The 25,013-nt window shown below is 40.2% G+C and overlaps 1 protein-coding gene across 4 annotated transcripts in view; it reads left to right on the top strand.

Annotated features, from left to right (window-relative positions):
- The window catches only part of SGMS2 (sphingomyelin synthase 2), an 80,389-nt gene that overhangs the window by 13,585 nt on the left and 41,791 nt on the right, over nucleotides 1–25,013 (top strand). For 3 of the 4 annotated variants that reach the window (XR_009048840.1, XM_057706472.1, XM_057706469.1), the window contains exon 2: nucleotides 17,846–18,020. The gene's annotated coding sequence lies outside the window, so the exon portion shown is untranslated. The remainder of the gene's footprint in view (nucleotides 1–17,845; nucleotides 18,021–25,013) is intronic. The other variant, XM_057706471.1, reaches the window with a different exon arrangement.

Raw genomic sequence — 25,013 nt, 5'->3', positions numbered from 1 at the left:
AGGTTTATTGTTATAAAAACTCTGAAAATCATACTTAAGTTTTCATAATTGATCAAAGACCCCTGGGAAAATTTCTGGCAGGTTATGCTCTGGGGCTAAGGGGACCTCAAAATGGTGTTAAAAGAAAGTAAGAGTAAATGAGAAGTATTGGAGACCATCTCTTGCAGTTCATCTCTGGAAGAGGGTCCTGACACACCCTTCAGCATGTCCGGAGAATAAAAGTTGGTCAGGGGAACAGGGGAAAGGGCTTGACAAAAACCAGCAAGTGCCTGTTTTGTGCCAGGCGGGGTGAACTCCTGTAAACAAACAGGCGTGGTGCATCACCTCATGGAGCCTGTCACCCAGCGTGAGAGACATCCAGTCAAAACACGGAAACAACGGACTTACAAATTGTGAAAGTGGATCCGCAGTGCTGGGAGAGAATAAGGAGAGATTTACTATAGACAGTGGTTAGGAAAGGACTTCTTTGAGGAAGGAGCATTAAAGTTCTGTCTGGGTTCCTCTATCACTGTTCACTTTTTTTTTTTTTTCCATTATTGCCTTTTTGGACGGGTTTTTTTCTAACCACTCCCTTCCCCCTGAGAAATTTTAATGCCCTTTGGAGGACCACAAACCGTTTTCCACCCTTAGAGCACTAATTTTCACCACGGAGAAGGCACACTCAATCAGTTACTATCTGCTGGCCTTTTATTTTGGGGGCAGTCAGAAATAAGCTTTTATTAGGTTTAACATAGCGTCCTTGAATCTTCAACTGGATTTTAAGTTCCTTGAGGCAGAGAACCATCTCTAGTAAGGACAACATAATAATAAATGGCACTTAACATGACTTAAAAAAAAAAAAAAGGTCTTCCATGAGGTTGAGAAGGGTGGAATAAAAATGATGGAAGTAGAGTGTGAAAAAAAAAATCCGTAAATGGTCTAGTTAGTCTAATTGTTTATTTAGGTAAAGAAACTAAGCTTACTAGGAAGTTATTAATCAGTCTCTCTAATCCAATGTAGTGCCGTTTCCAGGACACTCTTGGTAAGGAGCAGATTCAGGCAGGTAGAGATGGTCAGGAGGAGGAGTTTGGTTTTTACTGTAGAGCCTGAAGATATGGATGTGCACAAAGTTGCGCTCCTAGGAAGATTAATTGGGCAGACTCTTCTAATTCTTTTCTGGGACATGATGGTGATCATGACAAGGGTCTTGTTGCTAATAGGGGCAAAGAGGAAAACTTCGATTAACAATTGCTTCTGTATTTCAGAGGCGGCACAACGCTTGTCTGCAAAGAAAACTTCATAGGAATTGAGGAGAAAAGTGAATGAAAGATACAGGATACTAATAACCTTTTTTCAGAGAAGGGAATTAAGGGGGTGATGTAACTGTTCTTTATCATTGAAACTCTTTTGTTATTTAGGGTGAGATTATACACGTCTAAAGGACGTGGGTTTATCAAGGTCATATAGTTCATGTGATGTATGTTAGGTTGGGAGGGAGGCAGGGAATGTATTTGAAGTTAAGAGAAGAAAGCTGTGTTCCGGAGCTTTTCCTGTGTATCTGTCTCTCTGTGTTAGTGTGTATGTGAGAGAAATGTAGCTCAAGCAGGTTCTAGTTGTCTGGCCAACAGTCATGGAAACTGGAGTAGGGTGTACCTGTCTTAATGAACGGTCTTGTAATTTCCAGTGGTGCCTCAATGAATTTTGGATGTAGGCTCAGTCTGTCAAGCAGACACATGCATTTTGCAGTGATTTCTTCCTTTTACTGTTTTTCCACCACTAGTCACATATAGACCTTAATTTTTTTTTAAAGACTCTGTATTCAGTGGTGTAATCTAAGCCTACTTCCTCCCAACCCCTTTTAACCTTTTTTTGTTTTGTTCTTCTTCTTGACAAGTCAGTTGCCTTTAGTAGGTGAGCAAGGAGCAGGAAAATTATGAAAGTTCTTTCTAAATGGCTTAGTAGCGAAGACGGAATACTAAAAGTAATATATGGTGTTAGACCCTAAGTTTCATTTCTGTTCTTTTTGCCCCATTTGCCATACATTTGAGCCCTGCCCTGCTCTGCCCTCATCATTAAAGAAAATGAGGCCGAATTCTTTTGTTTTAGACGATGTACTTGAACCTAGATTCTAAAATGCTGTTTGTAAAAATAATCTTAAGATTGGGTACATACTCATTTTTTCATACAAGTAATTAATTAGCTATTTTTGAATTCTAAGAATCCTTTGATCTCTTTCAACATGAATCTTAAAAAGAAGGAAATATTGGCAATATGCTTTTTTGAATCACTTGTCCTCAAACACACTTTTATTCATTTATTCATTTAAATGAGATTTGATTATATTCTAATGAGAATTTGGATTCACTCTTTAAGTATAACCAGTTCAACAAATACAGTTGTCTGATGAGCCAGCTTTATTATTAAGTATTTGTTTATAAACCACAAGTGTTACTACTAGTTTCTAAATATTGGGTATGGAAAGGGAAGTAGTGGAAGTAGTGTGGTGTCAGCTGTGAATTGCCATGGACACAGTTGTCAGTGACAAGCAGAGTGAGCAGAGGATGTGACAACAACAGGAAACTGGAGGTGGAGCTTTGAGGTGCAGAGTCCTTAGAGTCTACCTGCATCTTGTGATGCCCACAGAGGAAAAGGTTCAAAGATCTCAAAGATTAAATTGCCATGCGGGGGCTGCTTCTTTACAAAAGGTGATCAGGGTGACCAACTAGATCACCTGCACATGGTTCCACGTGCAATTCTGAACTGTAATTCACAGAAGCCTTAAGAAGGCTGTTTGAAGTTGAAATGTTTTAATTTAAAATCTCAGCATAAAAAACTCACATGGAATTTCGCAAATGGTTGAAAAAATATCTTTGGGGACCTGGCCGTTATTTCTGTGGTCAAATTTCTGTCTTATTGGCAGATGTGTCTCACGTTAGCTGCTTATTCTTAGCTGATAGCAAGGCTCTTGGTGTCAAGGTTCCTTGAGGGAAGCAGTTTGGGAACTCTTCACTTAGGGAGCTCTATTAAAGTGCATCTTTGGCTAGGAGAATGTTCTTAAGGGATATCCTAAAAATGTCATTTTGGAAGGAAAACAAGTCTTCTCTTAGGTGTAGTTTCATCAGGGTGCGAGTTTGCAAATGGCACGTGACAGATTTGTGCTCAGCCACCTCCTAATATGTGCTTATGCTGCACCTTAATGAAGCCTTTAACTTCAGCAGGATAAGATGTCCCCTGCCATTTGGTACACAAAGTGTCACCTTCACGCCTGTTGGAATGAATATGTACATAGAGTATGAAAACCTGTGGGGGCAGAGTTACAAAATGGAGTGCTGCCCTGACCACAAATGTTGTTTCATCAACATTAAGCAGTATTTAGAAAGTTCTCTATATTTGAAAGACGTAAGTGCTTTTGAATTATAAGGCAGCTTTAGATCAGTGGTTGGTGTTTGAGCAAATTGTCATTGTCCTTAAAGGACATAACTGCAGGCTATTTTGCCATTAATTTTCAAGTGTTGCTTTACAGGTTAAATCACAGTATTTGGAGTATTTATTTTCATTTTTCAAAAAAGTTATTGCTCTCTTAAACATGTCTTTAAAATGAAAGAGTTTATAGGTAATTCTGAGAAGTACTTTTTTGTAAATTAATAGGCTTTATTTTTTGGAGCAGTTTTAGGTTTAGAGAAAAATTGAGCAGGAGGTACAGAGTTCTTGAATGCTATGCCCCCAGTTTCCCCTATCATTAACATCTTGCATTAATGGGGTACATTTGTTACAATTGATGAGCCAATATTGATACATTATTATTAACTTAAGTCCACAGTTTAAATTAGGGTTCATTCTTGTACATTCTATACAATTTCTTTTTAAATTGGGGTTTATGGGCTTTCCTGGTGGCACAGTGGTTAAGAATCTGCCTGCTAATGCAGGGGACATGGGTTCAAGCCCTGGTCCGGGAAGATCCCACATGCCACAGAGAAGCTAAGCCCATGCACCACAACTACTGAGCCTGCGCTCGAGAGCCCGTGAGCCACAACTGTTGAGCCTACAAGCTGCAGCTTCTGAAGCCCGCGCACCTAGAGCCTGTGCTCCGCAACAAGAGAAGCTGCCGCAGTAAGAAGCCAGTGCACCGCAATGAGAAGAGTAGCCCCCACTTTCCGCAACTACAGAAAGCCCATGTGCAACAACAAAGACCCAATGCAGCCAATAAATTAAAAAAAAAAAAATGGGGTATAGTTGCTTTACAATGTTGTGTTAGTTTCTGCTGTACAAGGAAGTGAATCAGCTATATGTATACATATATCCCCTCCCTCTTGGTCTCCACCCCACCCCCATCCCACCTACATCACCAGAGAGCAGCAAGCTGAGCATAGCCATTATTTACAGTATCATATAGAATAGTTTTAGCACCCTAGAAATCCCCTGGCAACCCCTGATCTTTCTACTGTCTCTGTAGTTTTGCCTTTTCTAGAATGCCATATAGTTGGAATCATACAGTATGTAGCCTTTTCAGATTGGCAATTTTACTTAGCAGTTTGCACTTAAAGTTCTTCCATGTCTTTTTGTAGCTTGAGATAGCTCGTTACTTTTTGTCACTGAATAATATTCCATTGTATGATGTGTCACCGTTTGTCCATTGAAGGACATCTTGTTTGCTTCCAGTTTTTGGCAATTCTGAATAACCTTGCTATAAACATTCGTTTGTGTGCAGGTTTTTACGTGGACATAAGTTTTGGGTAAATATCAAGGAGCACGATTGCTAGATCATATGGTAAAAGTGTATTTACTTTTGTAAGACACCACTAGACTGTCTTCCAAAGTGGTTGTACCATTTTGTGAGTACTATATACTCACCATCATTTGGTTTTGTCAGTGTTCCAGATTTTGGGCATTCTGATAGGTGTAGTGGTATCTTATTGCTGTTTTAATTTGCATTTCACTGTGATGTATGATGTGAAGCATCTTTTCATATGCATGTTTGCCATCTCTATATCTTCTTCGGTGAGGTCTGTTCCCACCTTGACCCATTTATTAATTGGGTTGTTTGTTTTCTTATTGTTGAGCTTTAAGAGCTTTTGGTATATTTTGGAGAACGGTCCTTTATCATATGTTCTTTTGCAAACATTTTCTCCCAGTTTGTTGCTTGTTTTCTCATTCTCTTCACATTGCCTTTCACAGAGCACAAGGTTTTAATTTTAGGGAAGTCCAGCTTATCAATTACTTCTTTCAAGGACTGTGCTTTTGCTATTGTATCAAAAAAGTAATCTCCATACCCAAGGTCAGTTGGTTTTCTCCTGTGTTATCTTCTAGGAGTTAGATAGTTTTGTGTTTTACATTTAGGCCTCTGATCCATTTTGAGTTAACTTTTGTGAAGGGTGTAAGGTCTGTGTCTAGATTCACTTTTTGCATGTAAATGACCAGTTGTTCCAGTACCATTTATTGAAAAGACTATCTTTGCCTCAAGGTATTGTCTTTACTCCTTTGCCAAAGATCAGTTAACTTTATTTATGGGGGTCTGTTTCTGGGCTCTCTATTCTATTGCATTGACTCGTTTGTCTGTTCTTTCACCAATATGAGACTGTCTTGATTACTGTAGCTTTATATTTTCTTGAAGTCAGGTCGTGTTAGTCTTCTGACTTTGTTCTTCTACTTCAAAACTGTGTTGGCTATTCTGGATCTTCTGTTTCTTCATATAAACTTTAGAATCACTTTGTCAATCTCCACAAAATAACTTGCTGGGATTTTGATTGGGATTGTGTTGAATCTTTGGTTCAGTTTAAGAACCGACATCATAACAACAATAACTCTTCCTATTCATGAACATAGAATATCTCTCCATTTATTTAGTTTTTCTTTGATACCTTTAATCAGTCTTGTAGTTTTCCTCATGTAGATCTTATACATATTCATACCTAAGTATTTCATTTGGGGGGGGGGCTGCTAATGTAAATAGTTTTGTGTTTTAAATTTCAAATTCCAGTTGTTCATTGCTGATATATAGGAAAGTGGTTGACTTTGGTATGCTAACCTTGTATCCTGCAACCTTGCTCTCATTGCTTATAGTTCTAGGAGGTTTTTTGGCCACTTCTTTCAGATTTTCTACATAAATGATCATGTTGTTTGTGAAACAGATAGTTTTATTTCTCCCTTCCCAATCTCCACATTTTTTATTTCCTTTTCTTATCTCATGGTATGAGCCTGGATTTCCAATTTGATGTTAAAAAGCAGTGGTGAGAGGGAACCTGCTTACCTTGTTCCTGATCTTAGTGGTAACGCTTCAGGCTTTCCGCATTGAGGATGATGCTAGCTGGAGGCTTTTTGTAGATGTTCTTTGTCAGGTTGAGAAAGTTCCTCTCTCTCCCCAGTTGACGGAGAGTTTCTATCATGAATGGGTGCTGGATTTTGTCAGATGCTTTTCCTGCACTTGTTGATACGATCATGTGATTTTTTCTTCTCAGCCTGTTGATGTGATGGATCACACTAATTCATTTTCAGATGTTTAATTAGCTTGTATACCTGGTATAGATTTCATTTAGTCATGCTGTATAATTCTTTTTTTACATTGTTAGATTCAGTGTTTGGTATTTTGTTGAGGATTTTGCAACTATGTTCATGAGAGATAGTGGTCTACAGTTTTTCTTGTATTGTTTTTGTCTGTTTTTGGTTGATACTAGGGTAATGCTGGCTTCATAGAATGAATTAGGAAGTATTTCCACTTCTGTCTTCTGAAAGAGATTGGTATAATTTTGTCTTTAAATACTTGGTAGAATTCACTAGTGAACCCATCTGGGCCTGGTGCTTTCTAGTCTATAAAGTTATTAATTTTTTTTTTTCCACTGCGTGGCTTGTGGGATCTTGGTTCCCCAACCAGGGATCAAACCCAGGGCCCCAGAAGTGAGAGAGCTGAGTCCTAACCACTGGACTGCCAGGGAATTCCCAAGGTTATTAACTATTGATTCAATTTATTTAATAAATATAGGCTTATGCAGATGGCTTGTTTCTTGTGAGTTTTGGCAGATTGTGTCTTTGAAGGAATTGGTACATTTCACCTGGGTTACTAAATTTGTGGGCATAGATACATTCATTGCATTCCTTTATTATCCTTTTTTAAAAAATATTTATTTATTCATTTGGCTGTGCCGGGTCTTAGTTGCTGCATGAGGGATCTTCGTTGCTGCATGAGCTATCTTTAGTTGCAGCATGAGGGATTTTCAGTTGCAGCTTGCAGGCTCTTCATTGTGGCATGCAGGATCTAGTTCCCTGAGTAGGGATCAAACCCAGGTCCCCTGCATTGTGAGTCTTAACCACTGGACCACCAGAGAGGTCCCTATTATCCTTTTGATGTTTGTGGGATCTGCAGTGATGTCTTCTCTTTTATTTCTGTTATTAGTAGTTTGTGTTCTCTTTTTTTTCTTAGCCTGCCCAGAGACCTGTGTTTTTTCCTTTTTTAAGCTCTTTATTGAAGTATAGTTGCTTTACACTGTTGAGCCAGTTTCTGCTGTACAATGAAGTGAATCAGCTAAATTTATACATATATCCCCGTATCCCCTCCCTCCCACAACTCCTTCCCATCCTCCCTATCTCACCCCTCTAAGTCTTCACCAATCATCGAGTTGATCTCCCTGTGTTATGCAGCAGCTTCCCACTAGCTAGCTATTTTACATTTGGTAGTGTGTGTGTGTCAGTACTACTCTCTCACTTCGTCCCAGATTTTATTGATCTTTTCAAATAACTATCTTTTGGTTTCATTAATTTTCTCTTGATTTCCTGTTTTCAAGTCCATTGATTTATGCTCTAGTTTTGTATCATTTCTTTTCTTCTATTTACTTTAGGTTTAATTTGCTCTTCTTTTTCTAGTTTCATAAGGTATAAGCTTAGATGATTGATTTTAGATCTTCTTTTGTAAAATGTGCATTCATTGCTTTAAAAAAAATTTCCCTCTGCTTTTGCTGCATCCACAATTTGTTTTCTTTTTGTTTTTTGGCTGCACCTTGTGGCATGTGGAACTTCCCTGACCAGGGATCAAACCCGTGCCCCCTGCAGTGGAAGTGAAGAGTCTTAACTGCTGGACCACCAGGGGAGTCCAAATTTTTTTTTTTATAAACAAATTTATTTATTTATTTATTTATTTATTTATTTATTTATTTATTTTATTGGCTGTGTTGGGGCTTCGTTGTTGCACACGGGCTTTCTCTAGTTGTGGCGAGCGGGGGCTACTCTTCGTTGTGGTGCGCGGGCTTCTCATTGCGGTGGCCTCTCTTGTTGTAGAGCACGGGCTCTAGCCACGTGGGCTTCTGTAGTTGCGGCAAATGGGCTCTGTAGTTGCGGCAAATGGGCTCAATAGTTGTGGCTCACGGGCTCTCGAGTGCAGGCTCAGTAGTTGTGGCGCACGGGCTTAGTTGCTCCGTGGCATGTGGTATCTTCCTGGGGCAGGGATCAAACCCATGTCCCCTGCATTGGCAGGCGGATTCTTACCCATTGCTCCACCTAGGAAGTCCTGAATTTTTTTTTTTTGGCATGCCACGTGGCATGTGGAATCTTAGTTCCCTGACCAGGGATTGAACCTGCGCCCCCTGCATTGGAAGCTTGGAGTCTTAAACACTGGACTGCCAGGGAAGTCCTTGCATCCATAAGATTCGATGAGTTGTATTTTCATTTTTATTTAGTTCAAGATATTTTAAAAATTTCCCTTGGGATTTCTTTATTAGCTCATGTGTTAACTAGAAACGCATTATTTAATCTCCAAATATTTGGAGATTTTCCAGCTATCTTTCATTATTGATTTCTAATTTAATTTCATTTTGATCTGAAAGGAGACATTGTATAATTTCTATTCTTTTAAATTTATTAAGATGTGTTTTATGACTCAGAATGTGGTTTCTCTTGGTAAATGTTCATGTGAGCTTGAGAGGAATGTGTATTCTGCTGTTATGAGATGAAGTAGTCTGGAGATGTCGGTTAGATCCAGTGGATTGATTGTGTTGTTGAGTTCAACTGTGTCTTTGCTGATTTTCTGCATGCTGGGTCTGTTAAAGTGACATCTAAAGATCACACTTAGTAATATCAGAATCCAGATTCAAACCAGGTCTCCTGGTTGTAATAAAGTGTTCTTTGCCCATGCTCTGTCCCTCAGAAAGCCTCTTTACTTTCTTATTTTCATCATATTTCCCACTGCTCTCAGAGTGTGACTCACCACCTAATACATTATTATAGTTTAAAGTGCCGTGAAAGAGTGAAAAATGAATGTGTGTATTCTCACTGGGGAGAATATACATGCTTGCATTTCCTTGACATATTTTTGTTTGTTTGTTTAGAAATGTGATCCCACATTGGGATTATTTATGACATTGGGATTATTTATGATCTGTAAACCTTTCTGTAAGGGTGAATAGGAATTATTCTTTACTTTTCTCTATAGCAAGCTTTAGACACTTTGGGGAGGTTAGGGAGGACCTCAAAGTTTCTTTCTCAATGTGCTAAACCTCACCCTTCTTTTCTCTGAAATCAAGGTGATATCCAAAGTATCCAAAGCCCATGGATTGTATTTTGATAGCAAGAGAGAGGGTAGGATGGTCATTAATAATGACATTCATAATGCTTACTCAAGCTTTTCCTCCGTGTACTCTGAGGTATAGCCTCTGACCACGCCTGACTTAGAAGCTCAAAGTTAAAGCACGTGGCTGATTTATATACTTGGTCAGCATCACTATTCATTTTCATTATAGTCCTTTAGAGCCTGGTTTCTACCAGCAGCTCCTACCAGCAGGGCCTCTGGTTTACATCTTGATTCTCACCTCTGGCCCCTCCCCTCAAAATGTACTCATCATCCCTGACTTTTGGATGCTTTGCTTCATTTTCCTTTATTTTGCTCAAGGTTCAAAAATTTCTACTAGTGTGCCCCTCATTTCACTTCTGTCTTCTTCCCCTTTTCCAGTTATTCCTGGTATTTTAATTATTCTTTTATTTGGACACCAAATAACTTTTCATGGTCCTGAGAGTTTACTTTCTTGACTCACATTTTGTTCCCTGAGCATCATCCTTCCTCCAAGACTTAAAAAGAAAACCTTGACAGATGTTGCTTTGTGAGATAGAGCAGGGGTCCCCAACCCCTGGGCCATAGACTGGTACCAGTCTGCAGCCTGTTAGGAACGGGGCTGCACAGCAGGAAGTGAGCAGCAGGGGAGCCAGCGAAGCTTCATCTGCTGCTCCCCATCACTCCCCATTGCTCGAATTACTGCCTGGACCATCCCCTCCCCTACCCCGTCCGTGGAAAAATTGTCTTCCACGATACCAGTCCCTGGTAACACAAAGGTTGGGGACCACTGAGATAGAGGATTATGTAAATATGCCAAAATGTAATTTGCTTTGAGGTTGCTTAGAAGGAATGTTGGAAACCTGTTGGATGAGGATGTCTGAGATGGGTCATGAAACACAGGTAGACCAGGTAAACTTTAGGAGTTAAAGGAAGTACAAATTATTCATTTTCTAAAACAAGAGAAGCAAACTGCTGATAATTAGTGAGGAGGCTGTGGTATTCAACCTCTTAGAAATCTTAAGAGCAAGGACAACAAAAGATTAAGAGAGAGAAAAATAAGAACTGGAGGAAATGGATTACAGAGCTAAGAAACTTGGGAATCTAACGGAGACTTCTCAAGGAAGAGCTGGCGAGCTCGCACAAGTTTCGCGCTAACTAATTACTCAGGGGTAGCTAGTCTGCTCATTCTGTTAACCTACTCCGGTATCTCTACTACAGAATCCTTGCAGCTTTGATTATACTTCTATATCCTGAGGAGTTACTCTGCCTCCCCACAAACGTCCTTCCTCCCTGACCAGAGGTGAACGCTCTCTGTCTGGCAGCCTCTTTCTAATAATATCCCCCCACCCCCGCCGCGCCAATTTGTTTCTGTCTTAATTTACATTTATCCATGTCTGGTTTCATTTTTACTTCGTTTCATTTCAGTTTTCAAAGACAGCATTTTTTTTTTTTGAGCAAGAGTAATAATTACAGTAAATATGTACATTTTACTTTAATTTTATCAACTATATAATTATGCTATATTTAACTAGAGAGGCTGATGTCTGTGCTACCTAGTGGTATAACACCACGAATGGCGTCTTGCTAAAAACGAAGCTTTTTAAGTTTCCAGGACAGAATACTTTTATTTGCCTACCCCACACATAGTGACCAAAATGAAAAATGAGGCTTATTATTTTTATCCTTAGTACGTGATATTAAACAGACTATGTACTTATCGTAATAAACTGACTCAAGAGACTATTAATATGATAGCCGATAGTTAAATATTTATGTTGGGAGTTTGAGACTCACTTTTTCCCTTTAACTTTTAAATTATGATAACTCATGTTTATTTTAGAAAAGTGTGAATCTTGAGAAGCAAAGGGAAAACTTCAGTCATCTATAATCTATCATCTCAAAATTTTGTATGATCTTTCCAGTATTTACATTTATGCATGCAACTTTTTTTTTCCTTTTCCCCCATGCTGCCTGGTGTGAGGGATCTTAATTCCCCCATCAGGGATCGAACCCCTGCCCCCTGCAGTGGAAGCACTGGACCGCCAGGGAATTCCTGCATGCAGCTTTTAAAAAAACACGATAAGTAGGGTCATACACATATCACCATTTTGCACTCATAGATACATCAAGAATGTCTCACCACTCCCCACTCAACATGGTAGAGAAGTATTTCAGTATTCTGTTGCATTCATCCATCACAGTTTATTTAAGCAACCCCCTGTTGTTGCACACTTGGTGATTTCCAGTTTTTCACTGTGACTACTGATGTCAGCGGCTCAGAGTTAAATCTTGTTCACGTTCTTAGTGTGTTTGTAAAATATAAGAAATATATTTTACAGTAGTCCTGGAGAGCAGCTTGATATTTTTGTGGGGTTTTTTTTAGCCAATTTAATATGTTGAACCATGGCATCTCACTTTTTTGATTTGGATTTCTTTGCTCACCAGGAAGTTTAAAACACCTTCTCACGTTCATTGTTAAAGTACGAGTATAAAAAGGTGTTTTCTTTGGTTGCAGAAAGTCTGAAGGCATTTCTTAAAATTAAGTAATCATTGAAGTTTCACTGTTGTGATTCCATGTGATACTATTTCTTGTGACTTTTACTTGAAGGAGTTGAGGAATTGAGATGTAACAACAACTTTGTGTCTGAAGGAAAGAACTAGATTGAGGATTGTCTCTTCATGGAAGACCAACAGAAAAACAGTAGAGGCTGGGGACGCAGGGCTTTTTAATCTAGTAGTTCAACCTTTCTTTCTGAAAAAAAAAAGGACTCCTGTTTCTGGGATGTTTGAATGCTGCCTGTTTCAGGCAGAGGGAAGCACAGAGTGACCTTTCAAGACATTTCAAATTTAAGAGTCTATAATTAGAAAACACTATTTGAGTTCTCATCATACAATTTTACTCTTAAAGCCCCCGTCTAAATTAGTGGGTCATCCTTCCCCCTATTTCTCCCTCCCTCTCACACTCATACCTGCCTTGTGTACATCCAAGGACTCTGCTTATGAAAATCTTCAAGGCATCAAACTTGTAGGTTTGATGATTATCTAATGCTTTCCTCCCTTCCTCCCCCCTTTATAAGATTACTTCAGGGACTTTATTGTCTTACTTGCAAGGGGCTTATGGGGAACTCTTTAGGAACACAGCTGGCTGTCTTATAAAGCGGGGGTTAGTCAGTGAACAAATAACATTAACTCTATGCCAGGAAGACAGCAGAAAACCTGATGGATGTGGTCCCTTCCCTCATCGGGTTTACAGTCTGACAGAAGAAAGCCAGTAAATCTTTACCAATAATGACTAGATAATTACAATTAGCAAACAGTTATGATGGAGAAAAAATATAGAGCGATGTGGAGCAGGTAAAGGGGACCCTAATCCAATCTGGAAGAGTCCAGAAAAGGCTTCTTTAAGGAAGTGATGTTTGTCCAAGGGGGAATTTGTTATACATGCCATCCCCTGCTCTTCTTCCTTGCCAAATGCTATGTTTAGTGCCTGTGAACTGCAAGGGAATTAATCTATTTCTGCTTTCTTTGGGTGGCTTTACTAATACCCCCTAAGAATTAAAATGAAAATACGTTGCTATAGTTGATTGACAACTTTAAGATGAACACTATTTCAATCTGAAGAAACATTCTTAAATAATCAGTCTTAAGAACAACACACATCACCTGATAGAATGAAAAAGCTGACAAATCACTGGAACATCAGCGTACTCATAGGATTTGTGGAGTAGCCATGGGAGTTCAGCCGCCATGTCTTCCATGTATAGCAGGGGACTATCTGAAGGAACAAAGGTCCTTTGCTAGCTAAGGTTTGCTGTCTAATAACTAGTCTTTAAAATAAAAATTAATCTGTTTTCCAGCTTACAATCAAATGTGTCTGTAGCACAATGGCTTCTGTAATTTGGAAATGCTCCATGTTTAACTGTTAGGTAGCGCCTGAGCTGGCTATATGACAGATAGGAATATTCTTTTGACTTGTTTAATCCCCTGAGATAATTATGGCTGTTCTTTGGCCAGACAATGACTCTCAAGTCCATTAGACTTAAAAACAGATGCTTCCGTGGAACGTCACTCGCGGTGCATCAGGTTACTTAGTGGTTTTACGTGGCTGTATCTTGGCCATCTCCTGATGGTAGAGAACGTGTTCCGCAAATCTGGAACTGTCTTCTCTTCAGCTCTTATCAGATGCATGGCTGAGGGATGTGGAAGTAAAGGATGGATTTCTGGTGCAGCTGTGTCCCTGAAATGAGCCAGACCATCAGAGCCACTTATTTGTGTTGCATGGCCTTGGCTTCCTACCAAAGAAACTGTAGAGAGTTATGCTTCAGAATTTATTGAGGGTGGTGATGAAAAAGTATCATGTGACTTCATGCAGTGGTCTCCCTGGTCTGTGCTATCGCTCATTGCCTTTTGTGTACGGACCTACAGTGAGCGTGCTAGAGCTGTGTTGAGACACTTTTTTCCCCATGGGGAGCAAAACGTGGTTCCCCATTCCCCTCCCCCCAACACGTGCAGGTATGGAGATACGTACAGTCTGTCTCTGAGTTTGGAAAATTTTGTTTCTTCTCTTTTTTGCTCTAGCTGCAAAGGAACTGAGAGCTAAATGTGTAGCCCAGTTTTTGTTATGTTGTAAGACTTAACTAGTACACCCTACTTCCCCATTCTTTCCTTTCTATTTGTCAGTTAACAGATATGGATAATGCATACTGTTTGCCAGCTCTTTATAAACATTAACTCCTTCACCCCTCTTAAGGACCCTCTGAAGTTAGTGCTATTGTTATCCTTATTTATAGGTGAGGAAACTGGGGCACCGGGAGGTTACGTATCATGTCTGGAGTCCCAGAGGTGCTGCGTGTGGCAGTTCCTTACTGGGAGCAGATGAGATAGGAAACACACCCTCACTCTTCCCACTGCATCTTGTGATCAAGAACCCCTGGTCTCTATTTACCTGGCTTTCTGATCACACGTTACTTCTTTTGTAAGAGTGTTTTACTTTGTAAGTTGTGTCATTTACTTTATTCCTTTATGAAGTGATGCATGGTATATATACTTCAAATTCAAACAAATGAACTTCCGTGACACACGTTTAAGTGGGTCTTCTCTTAACTACCTTAGGACATGTACAGAGTGTTTGGAGTAGTCAGTATGAATTTGCATTCTAACAACCACCGCCTTTACCCATCTCCTTTTCGACAAGAGCACACATTTTAAGGTTGACTAGATGAAAAAAACTATGAGCTGACGATGTTATCGGCATCAATATCATGTTATAAACGATTATAATTGTCCACAGACTTAAGTTACGGCCCAGGAGCCACTATCTGCTCTTCTTTAATTCAACTCACCCCTGCTACCTAAGAAATAAACTGCTGCGCTGTTTTATGAGCTACTTTAAGTTTCAGCTTCTCCCAGCTTGACACTCTGGGCTTATTTCTGTATATTGCTGTGTGCAGGTACATGAAAAGCATTGGGCCTTTGGGATGTGTGCCTTCTTGAGAAATCTCTTCATTTGGGATGTGTGTCTTCCTGAGAAATCTCTTTGTTAGCCCAGTTCTTACCTTATCAGGTATTTATCTAAGCTAACTTAACTCTTGACCTTATAAATAGGTAATTAAATTTTGATAGAGAAGCTCAAGTTGGCAGATGCGAAGATTAGTCCATGAGATTATTGGTGGGTGTTAACAGTGCAGCCAGTGGCCCTGAAGGCAGGGACAGGCATGGTCTGGGGATACTTTGAGGCCATATTTGTAGGTACCTTTAATATTAAGAGGTACATGACCCTGATTGAATATGAATATACATTGATTTCTTCTAATAGTACCTCAGTGTTCGAGAAATGGCTTAAATATGGGGAACCTCTGAAGGGTTTAAAGTGAGACAGTAAATTTTTAGAAAGGTCAGTGTGGAAAATTGGGGGCAAGAGAAGATGAATGCAATCCAGGCGGAAACACGATGGTGGCTGGAAGTAGGGTCGGGTTAGTGGGGGTGGGGGGTAAAGTCAAGAGAGAGGTGACAGCTGGAGTGAGGTCCCAAGTGAAATGAGAAAAACATTCTCTGATGGTGGGGTGGTCTTTTCAGAGGAGTAAACATGGCCCACTGAGAGTATTGTATGGTATCTGAAATGTAAACTAGGTTGCTTCCTATTATGGGCCTTACTGGAAGGTAGCGTTTTTGACCAGTTGACGTTTATTTCATCGCTACCCAGCATTTCACATATACTTTTCGTTCTTTAATTTTTTTTTTTTTTTTCCACTGTGAGGCTTGCAGAATGTTAGTTCCCCAACTACGGATTGAATCTGGACCTGGCAATGAAAGCGCCGAGCCCTAACCACTGGACCACCAGGGAATTTCCTTGTTCTTTAACTTTTATAACAACTTTATGTTCAGATGTAATTCATACCATAAAACTCACCCTTTTAAAGAGTACAATTCAGTGATTTTTTAGTGTGTTCACAGAGTTGTGTACCATCACCGCTATCTAATTTTAGAACATTTACATCATCCCCAAAAGAAACCCCGTACACATTGGTATTCACTACCCATTCTCCTCTGCCTCCAGCCCCTGGCGATGCTCATCTGCTTTCTGTCTGTATGCATTTGCCTCTTCTGCACATTTCATGTAAATGGAATCATGCAATACATGATATTTTGTAACTGGCTTCTTTTATGTAGTATGATGTTGTCAGGATTCATCCGTATTCCAGCATGTATCACTCCCTCATTCTTTTTTATTGTCAGATAACCTTTTATTGTATGGGTGCACCACATTTTCTTTATCCATCCATCAGTTGGTGGACGTTTGGCTTGTTTCCATTTTTTGGCTGTTGTGGTAACGCGGAATGGACATTTGTGCACAAGTTTTTGTGTGGACTAGGGTTTTCCTTTTTCTTGGGTATATAACCAGGAGTGACACATTTGTTCTTGAGACTCTTCCAACAGTTGAGTATTTTTGGTGAAAGTGGAATCTCGGTTGAAAATCAGTTTCTGGTTGCAGATACGTATATGTCCTGTAATTGTTAAATGTAGATTTTAATGAAATGTGTTAAGCATTTGAAAGGTATATATACATCAGCTACCAAATCACATGCGTGCATGTGTGTGTGTGTGTGTGTGTGTTTATCTCTGGCTATACTCTTAGGATATTCATATGGTGGTTCTATGAATTGTAAACCTCTGGAAAATGGTGTACATTTTACTTTCACTCACCAGTCAAATTTCAGCTATTTAAAATCCATTGAAAGAGGGGAGGGAGAGATGAATAGATGGAGCACAGGGGATTTTTAGGGCAGCAAAGCTACTCTGATACTTTAATGGCAGATACACATCAGTATACACCTGTCCAAACCCATAGGAGGTACACCAGCAAGAGTGAACCTCCCTGTAAACTACAGACTCTGGATGATTTTGATGTGTCCACGTAGGTTCATCAATGGTAATGAATGTACCACTCACTCTGTGGGGAACGTTGATAAAGTAGGAGGCTGGGTATACTTGGGGAGGCAAGGGAAATAGGGGAGATCTCTGTACTTTCTGCTCAGTTTCACTGTGAATCTTGAAACTGCTCTAAAAAAAAAGTCTATTAAAAAAGCCCATTAAAGTCTCACAACAGTTGTATGTATTTCAGAGGGAATCTTTCACCATTGTGTTTGAACACGCACCTCCCAGCAGCTTGGGTTTTAGTGACACTGTGTTTGCCTGTGTATTGGCAGTTCCTCACCTGCTCTGCAAAGCCCTCGGTAACCTGGCCTCTGGCCTCTGGCCTCTGGCCTCTGCTCTCAGCTGCACTTCTCTATTCCTGGGTTTCGATGCTCCATTGCCTTTCCATTCTCTAAACCTGCCTGGCTCATTCCTGCCCCAGGGCCTTTGAATCAGCTGCTGCTTTGACCCGGAATGCCCTTCTTCTTCCATGTCCCACCCCCCCCACCCCCCATTATTATTACGTCTTTACTCAAATAGCCTCCCCTCACTCCCTAACCACTTGCTGTCAATCAGCCACACCAGCCTCGCTCTGATTCGGGCTGACTTCTCTCAGTGGCATTTATCACAGTCTTCTTGTTTATCTGCTGGTGAGCATCATGAGGGGTGGGAATTCGCCTGCCTTCCTTGCTCCACCTCTGAACAGGCCTGTCAGGTATTTATTAATGTTGGTGGAATGCATGGCCAAGCTGCCTTTCTCCTCCTGAAATGCTGTATCTGTTAGATCCAGAGTTCTCCCGTGACTCTTCTGGGTGGAGGGCAGTATCATAGAACTCGTCCTTTCACCCTCACCCCCAGAAAACCAGCAAAACATAACAAAGCATCATTCTTATTTAACCTGTCACTTTCTCTGCCTTTTAGAGCTGTCATCCTCTGCCCCTCCCGCTCTTCGCAGAAAGGATCTGCTACGAGACTGAATGTGTTGACTGCTGCAAGGACCACAGACCCCTGTGGGATTTGCTCTACTGCCATCTGCAAACAGTAGGTTGGGTGCTTCCTGGTGCTACATTATAAGTTTGATTTGCATCTGCTGAAGGTTGGTTGCCTACCAGTTGTCCTACAACTTCTCTGCTATCTTCCCTTTTCTAGTTAAGACATTTCAAAAATGCCTTAACTCTGAGAATTTCTATTTATCCTCAGGAAAGTCTTAGATTTCAAGCTGTTCCAGGTGAGTGGATGTTTCCACACTTGCTGGATTGTTGTCTTAAATGACAGCAAGAGAAATAGAGGTGGCACCAAAATTTCCTAACCTCTTTGCATGGCTGTCAAAAGACAGCACTCAGTAACTGCCTCAACTGTGCATTAGTAAAAATGAGTGGCACTAAATATCTTCAAAGAAACATCGGTTAGCTGTGCAGCTGTTCAACAACATTATTGGAATGATTACTAGCAAAGTTATTCTGTTTCCTGTAGTTTTTAAACTAAGGTCAAAGAGATGTGGTGGTTATACCCACTCTCGGCTCACTGAGGAGGAAGGAAGTTTTTGCGTTCATGATGGATACTGTGCAACTCAATTCACTGTCTAAACTAAGTTGAATTTAATTCCTAGGATAATTTTATTCTTGAAAATAAAAATAGGAGTTGCATTTTTGATGAACAAGATTTTTTTTCTTCTCTGTAGCTGTGGGCCCCTTAGGACTGGGGCTCAGTTGGTTCTTGTGATAGCCATTCTTTTTCATCATTACTAGTTAGTGTGGTGTTCGCCTAAAAAGTCTTCAGCCCAAAGATGGACGCCAGGGCCATGTAATCCCAAGTTAATTAAAAATAGGTGTTTATGAATATTTGAGTCACCATTCAGCAACAGCATTCTATAGGCTTATTTGTTTGTCTTCTGTAAAATTCAAAGTAATTCTAAGAATGTTGCTAGGATTAGAATGCCTATATTGGGCCCATACGAGGAATGACAACTATTTCTGCATATCTGACCACAGTGATATCTCTCCCTTTGTCTGATAATGTCTGTCCCATGGAAGCTGGGTAAAGAAAAGAATCCATTTATCCAACAAATACCTACTGAACGATTTCTGTGTGCCAGGCGCTCATTTCAGTGTTCCGAATGAGGCAGTGAACAAAGCAAAATTCCTGCTTTCATGGAGCTTTTAAAAAGCTCCCAAATATCCTCAGCAAACAAGTGGGAGAAGGGAGGCTCAGAGAACTTGACTCAGTCTCAGGTGTCCTGGGAAAAGTCCCTTCAAGATGGCAGACAGACACAAGATGAAAAGGAGAAAGTTGCAACCTGATTTGAAAAATAAGATAAAGCAATCTTAATACTCTCGTTTAATCACTGCAAAACAGAGAAGCTTATTAAAACAATACACAAAAAACAGGCGCCAGGGTGATCTGACCTAGACTTAGAAAAGAAGGATTACTTTTCAAGGATACCGCTTTACTTCATTTTTCTCCAGTTCACAGATTCTGCCCAAATTCTGCCTCCTCCACCACCCCCTCCCAGCCTCGGCTGTCACTGTCTGATGCAGCCTTCCAGAGTATCTCTATGCACAAGTATGAATTCATATTTGACCCCTTCATAAAGTAAAAGATAGCAAATTATACTTTTGAGCAATGTATTTTTTTCTCCTGATATATGTAGGAGAGTTTAACGAATCAGCACAGAGAGCGTCCTCGTCATTTTTTTTTCCTCCCTCAACAGTCACAGAGTAGTCCATTGTATGGATGTACCACAATTTAAATAGTGACCTATTGATGGACATTTGGGTTGTAGCCAATCCTGCTCTTTAACAATGCCACAATAAATAACTTTGTGTGTAGGTTATTCTGCACGTACACAATTATATGTGTATAAATTTGCAAAGTACAATTGCAGGGCATAAAGGATGTGTATAATTTTGGTAGCTATTTTGTCAAATTGCCTCCCAGAAAGGCTTTATCTTATTCTCACCCACTGCTAGAAACTTGTGAGACTAGCTGTTATTTGGGTCTAGACTTTTCACCAATCTGGTTAGTTAAATGGTTTCTCAAGAGTTTCAATGTAGGAATACTATTCATTCAGAATTTTCAATGGTATTTTTTAGAAGAAAGTGCTCAGAAAAATAAGCAAGACAGAATTCAGCTCTTTTTATTATACAAAAAAAAGGACACTAAAGGCCATCTTAGATCTATTGTGTAAGTTAAGACAATGTTTATCCATGTTAAAAGTGCTACACTTTAAATACTGAAAACATGCAAGGTAAAAGTGCTTCTTAGGCTCAGGATGTACCTAGGTGACTTGCTAAGAGTAAGACCTTTCTCCTGTAGTTTGGTCCCATATGATAGTTAACTGAAATAGTGTACAAATTGAGTTAACACAGCAGGCCTGAGACTTGTGCTCTTTAGAAACGCCTGCTTGCAAGGTTGGCCCTTGACTGGTGGTGCCTTGTTACTTAGATTTGAGGAGGGTTCCCACCATTTCCTGGTAAGAGCGGCTCACTGTTCCTGGACTGTTTGTGCATACAGTATGGTTTCTGTTGAATACCTGCTTACATTCCGGGAGTGTAGAATTTAGGTACATGCCTAGCAGAAGGTTCCTATGTGACCAGCCCCAATAAAAACGCCAGATACTGAGTCACTAATGAGCTTCATTGGTAGATGATATTTCACAGGTGCTGTCACAACTCCTTGGGAACATCGAGCAGCACCTGTGCGATTCCACAGGGAAACGACCCTTGGAAGCTTGCTCCTGGTCTCCTCTGGATTTTACCCCATGTACCTTTTTCCTTTGCTGATTTGCTTTGTACCCCTTTGCTGTAAAAATTAGCCATTAGTATGCCTGTATACTGGGCCCTGTGAGTCCTCCTAGTAAATCATTAAACTGGGAGGGATCTTGGGGACCCTGACCCAGTCAGCTTGCAAAGACTTTAATATTCTCTCCGTCTGAAGTGGTATCAGTGGTGAGCAACACAGGTATTTTTAGCATGCAATTAATTGACCTTCGGCACTGTAGCTTGACTTGTGATCTGTGTTCTGTTTTTAACGTGTAGTGCTTCAGATTTCTAACTGTGATTCAGCATTTACATCTAACAAGATGGAGGCAACAAGAAGGCTGCTGGATTTTGGAGAGTTTTATGTTTAGTGGTGAATCCACAACTGGTTTTTTGATCTTCCCAACTTCTATACTTAGGCTTAAACACTTCTTGCTTTAATTTTCTATAATTTGATTATTAAGTAAGTGGATTTACTCATATTCCTCTGGGTTCATAGCCACAGAATTGTAGCTAGACAGTCTGCTTTCTAAGTATTCTCTGATTCTGAAGCTTAACTGCAAATCAGTAGTCCTGGAAACATCACTTAGGGCAGCAGGTCTTTGTCCAAATAGCACATAAGGCCCAAAGATAGAAATAAAGCTCATTTTTGCATAACTGTATTATATTAGCATCCTGTTTAAAATTTTTCAAATGGAAAACTGAGAAAAGTGTTAAACATAAAAATTTATTCTTCAAGTTGCTTTTTAAAAAAGAAATTAGATGGCTTCTGAAGAGAAGTGTTTATACGGTTTAAAAATATTAAATGTAATCCAGAGCGGTGGTTCTTAATGCTTATGGTTGACTGGTGTATTTTTGTTGATAATGACTAAGGTTGAATGACATTGTGGCAGCCACTCTTCTTAGTGTTTTACGTATAGTACCTCATTAATTTTCACAGCAACTTTGTGAGGTAGCTATTATTAATTCCACTTTAAGAGAGAGAGGGTTTAAGCAACTGAAGTGCCCAAAGTTAAGTGATTGGCTGGCCGGAATGCAGTAGAACTAGAATTTGAATTTAGGTCATCTTTCTCTGTAGGCTGAGCTCATAGCCACTCTGCTTTCCTGGGTCCATGGTAGTGTCTCGCTGCTGCTACAGAAAATTGGTTATGTGAAGACTCTTATAGATTTACTCTTAGGTATAGGGATGACCTGGTCTTTTTCTGCTAAGAGTAAGAAATGTTCATCGCCTTAGTTTCTAAGTGTCAGGAATCATAAGTGGGATCCTTCCAAAACACAAAACTGAGCAGGTCACTCCTTGATCCCATTCTCCTGGGAGCAAAATCCAAGTATCATGAGGCCTTACCAGCCTCTTCATGAGCCAACCTTTCTGCACTTCAGCCAAGCTGACTTTCTTTTTGTTCCCATACACACAAACCACATCCTGCTTGCTCCTTAAGGCCTTTGCACAGGCTATTCCTTCTACCTTAAATAACCCCACCGCTACCTTGCTTGACTTCTCTTCAGCCTTCAGATCCGAATTCTGAGGTCCTTCTTCCGGGAAGCCTTTCCTGACTTTCCTGAACTGGGAGGCTTGTATGTCCCTATAGCGTCTTAATTTTACTTTCCAAATGTTTATCTTCTTGTGTGGTAGTTATTTGTTTCCCCAACTAGACACAAGCTGTGTGAGAGCAGGGACAAGCTTTGTCTGGTTTACTTGGTCATAACAGACATTCAAATAACAGACATTCAGATGTCTAAATGAAGGTTAAATAAGGTTTCAAAAGATGAGGCAGAATTAGCAGTTTAGCTTTCAGAGTACACAAATGCAATAAACTGTGCTTCGTATCATATATGAAGCTCTACTCCCATGAATTATCAGAGCTCTTCAGTTATAGCATGGGAATGAATATTCTTTTGTTACTGAAACTTGCATGAAGCAGGTAGTCAGCAACAAATTCATGAGCTTAAATACTAAGCTTTCTGCTGGCAGTTGCGTTTCCCAAGACTAAACTCCATTTTGGGAATCTGAAGAATGAAGCTTTACATCCCCAGGTGTGTGCGTGAGCCTGAGCATTTCATAGGGCTGCAGCAGGTCCACTCATCAGCTCTGAACCCCAAATTGGGAGAACCTGCTTAGACATGGTTAAGGACTTAATAATACTTTGGAGAGCCATTCACCCCCATATTGCTTGCCAGCAGTAATTGTGACCTACAGTTGTCCAGTTCTAGATAATGAGAGTATCCATTTCTTAAATCTGTTTTGGAATTTGTCTGGTGGACTTCAAGAATTTTTTTAGACGTGAAAAAAAATTTTCCCCTAAAAAATGCCTTTCGAAAAGAAAATATTTTGGAGAAGATAAAGTTTTAGTATATATTTAAGATGAAAATCTTTGCTGAGTAAACTTATACCCCCTTTTATAGCTGTCAAGAACAAAGTGAAATGTCTATTATTCATTAGACTTTTAATAGCACTTAAAGATATCAGGCACACTGAAACCCCTGTGTTAGGATGAATGTTATTTGATGAAGGGAAGAAGAAAACTTCCTAAATTATATTTGTCCCCTTCAGTCCATTAGCATTAAATACATTTAGGATTCAGGACTTTCCCACTAAGATTAGAGGTGCATTTAGGCGCATCGTTAAGTCTTACTTTCTAGGTCCATAGCAGGCATGGCTGAAAAGGACAAAACAAACAAACAAAAACAGCAGAGTATCTGATATGTGTGCATGTGTGTGGCCTTTATAAAACCACATTCCCCCTTTGACTATTTAATGCATAGAAATGATTAGGAAGAATGGTGGCTCCATGAAATACTAGGGAACTAGTAATAACTGGTGGAGAAATTACATGTGGTGCAAACCCAGGGTGTTTCATTCTAGACTTGTGGCTTCTGGAATGACCTAGGCATGTGTGCTAATTTATGTTTAACGACAAAGCTCAGCAAGGTGACCTTAGGCTGCCAGTAACATTTATTTATATTCATGGTGGTGTCTGAGGGTGAACCCCTTCAATTTTGAAGCTACTTATAGTATCAGTTCTTTCAAGTAAAAAGACAGGTATGTGTAAAGGTGTCATAGTTTTTCTGGCCTGGAATATGGCCCACTCAATGAGTCAACCCTCTGGTTTCCTGGAAAAAATTCCCTCTTTGACTATGAGGTCAGAATTAGTGACTCAGGGCCGTTTAGGAATATATTAACTGTAAATTCATGAGAGAATTAATTCTTATGGGGATGGCAAGTAACTTCCATGACAGCATATAATTCCAGTTCACTTTTATATGTAAGAATCCTATATTGCTTTTTCTGTTAAAGCTCTTCTTCAGAACTCAATAGAAAAAATAATGTAGCCCGTATTTCAGCTACAAGGGAATCTGTTGATTCTGTGCACAGCATAGTGGTCTCTGGATTCCCTGACTTGAAAAGAATTGAAGGAGCCTCTGCTCCCAGTGACATGGAAAAGAACGGTGTCAAGGTTAGGCATGAAATTAACAGTCTAGTGCCGGGAGGAGTTTGCGCCGAATAAATATCTGTCCTGTGTCTGACTGTACCTATGCTTGAGTCACCTTTCCCTTGCCAAACACAAGCAGGTTCCTAGGCAACAGGAGTGATTCAGACACTCTAAACACTTCGCCACAGTGAAATGTCCATCTGCAGGATTTCCAGGAAATACCCCTCTTGTAAGTCACTGGGGAGCTAGACAAGCATTGACACAGTCACCGAAGGCATCACATGACCCAGAGCTGGTAGCTGTGTGCTGGAAGGTGGGGCCAGCTAGTGTGTGAAAGGAGGTCACCTCGCGGGGAAAACACAGACTGTTATCTGCATGGTGACTGTGGGAAGGAAACGTGGAGGAGGAAAGGATGAATTCTTTCCCCGGGACTCATGGGGAAGGAAATCCATTGCTCTTGGGGTGGGGGGCAGTGGGGAGGAAGCCAACATATTCCAAATTATAAAAATAGAGCAAGATCTCAGAAAACCTAGCAGAGTGGCTAAGATTGCCTGGGTTCAAATTCCACGTGTACCAGTTGCTGGATTTCTAGGTTTCATTTCCTCATGCCTCACACGGAGGTGATAATGGAACTTACCCCCGTAAGGTGGTTGCGCATGTTAGCATGTTAATATTGGAGAAGCTCCAATGCCTGGTATCATAAGCTCTGGGGAGGTGTAAGCACGTCCTCCACCCACAGGCAACTCTCTAAGTAAGGGGTGGGGGCAGAGTTGTGTAGGAATGAAGGAAAACCCAAAGATAGGTGAGAACGTTTCGGGGATTTACCTATTCTCTGAGGATTTTGAGATTTGCAGTTATAGAAATTATAGCATCATTTAAGAAGCCTCCCCAAGGGTTTTC

This window comes from Hippopotamus amphibius, chromosome 13 (genome assembly GCF_030028045.1).
Source record: "Hippopotamus amphibius kiboko isolate mHipAmp2 chromosome 13, mHipAmp2.hap2, whole genome shotgun sequence".
In the NCBI taxonomy this organism is placed as follows: domain Eukaryota; kingdom Metazoa; phylum Chordata; class Mammalia; order Artiodactyla; family Hippopotamidae; genus Hippopotamus; species Hippopotamus amphibius.
This window is presented reverse-complemented; position numbering and strand designations above follow the sequence as displayed.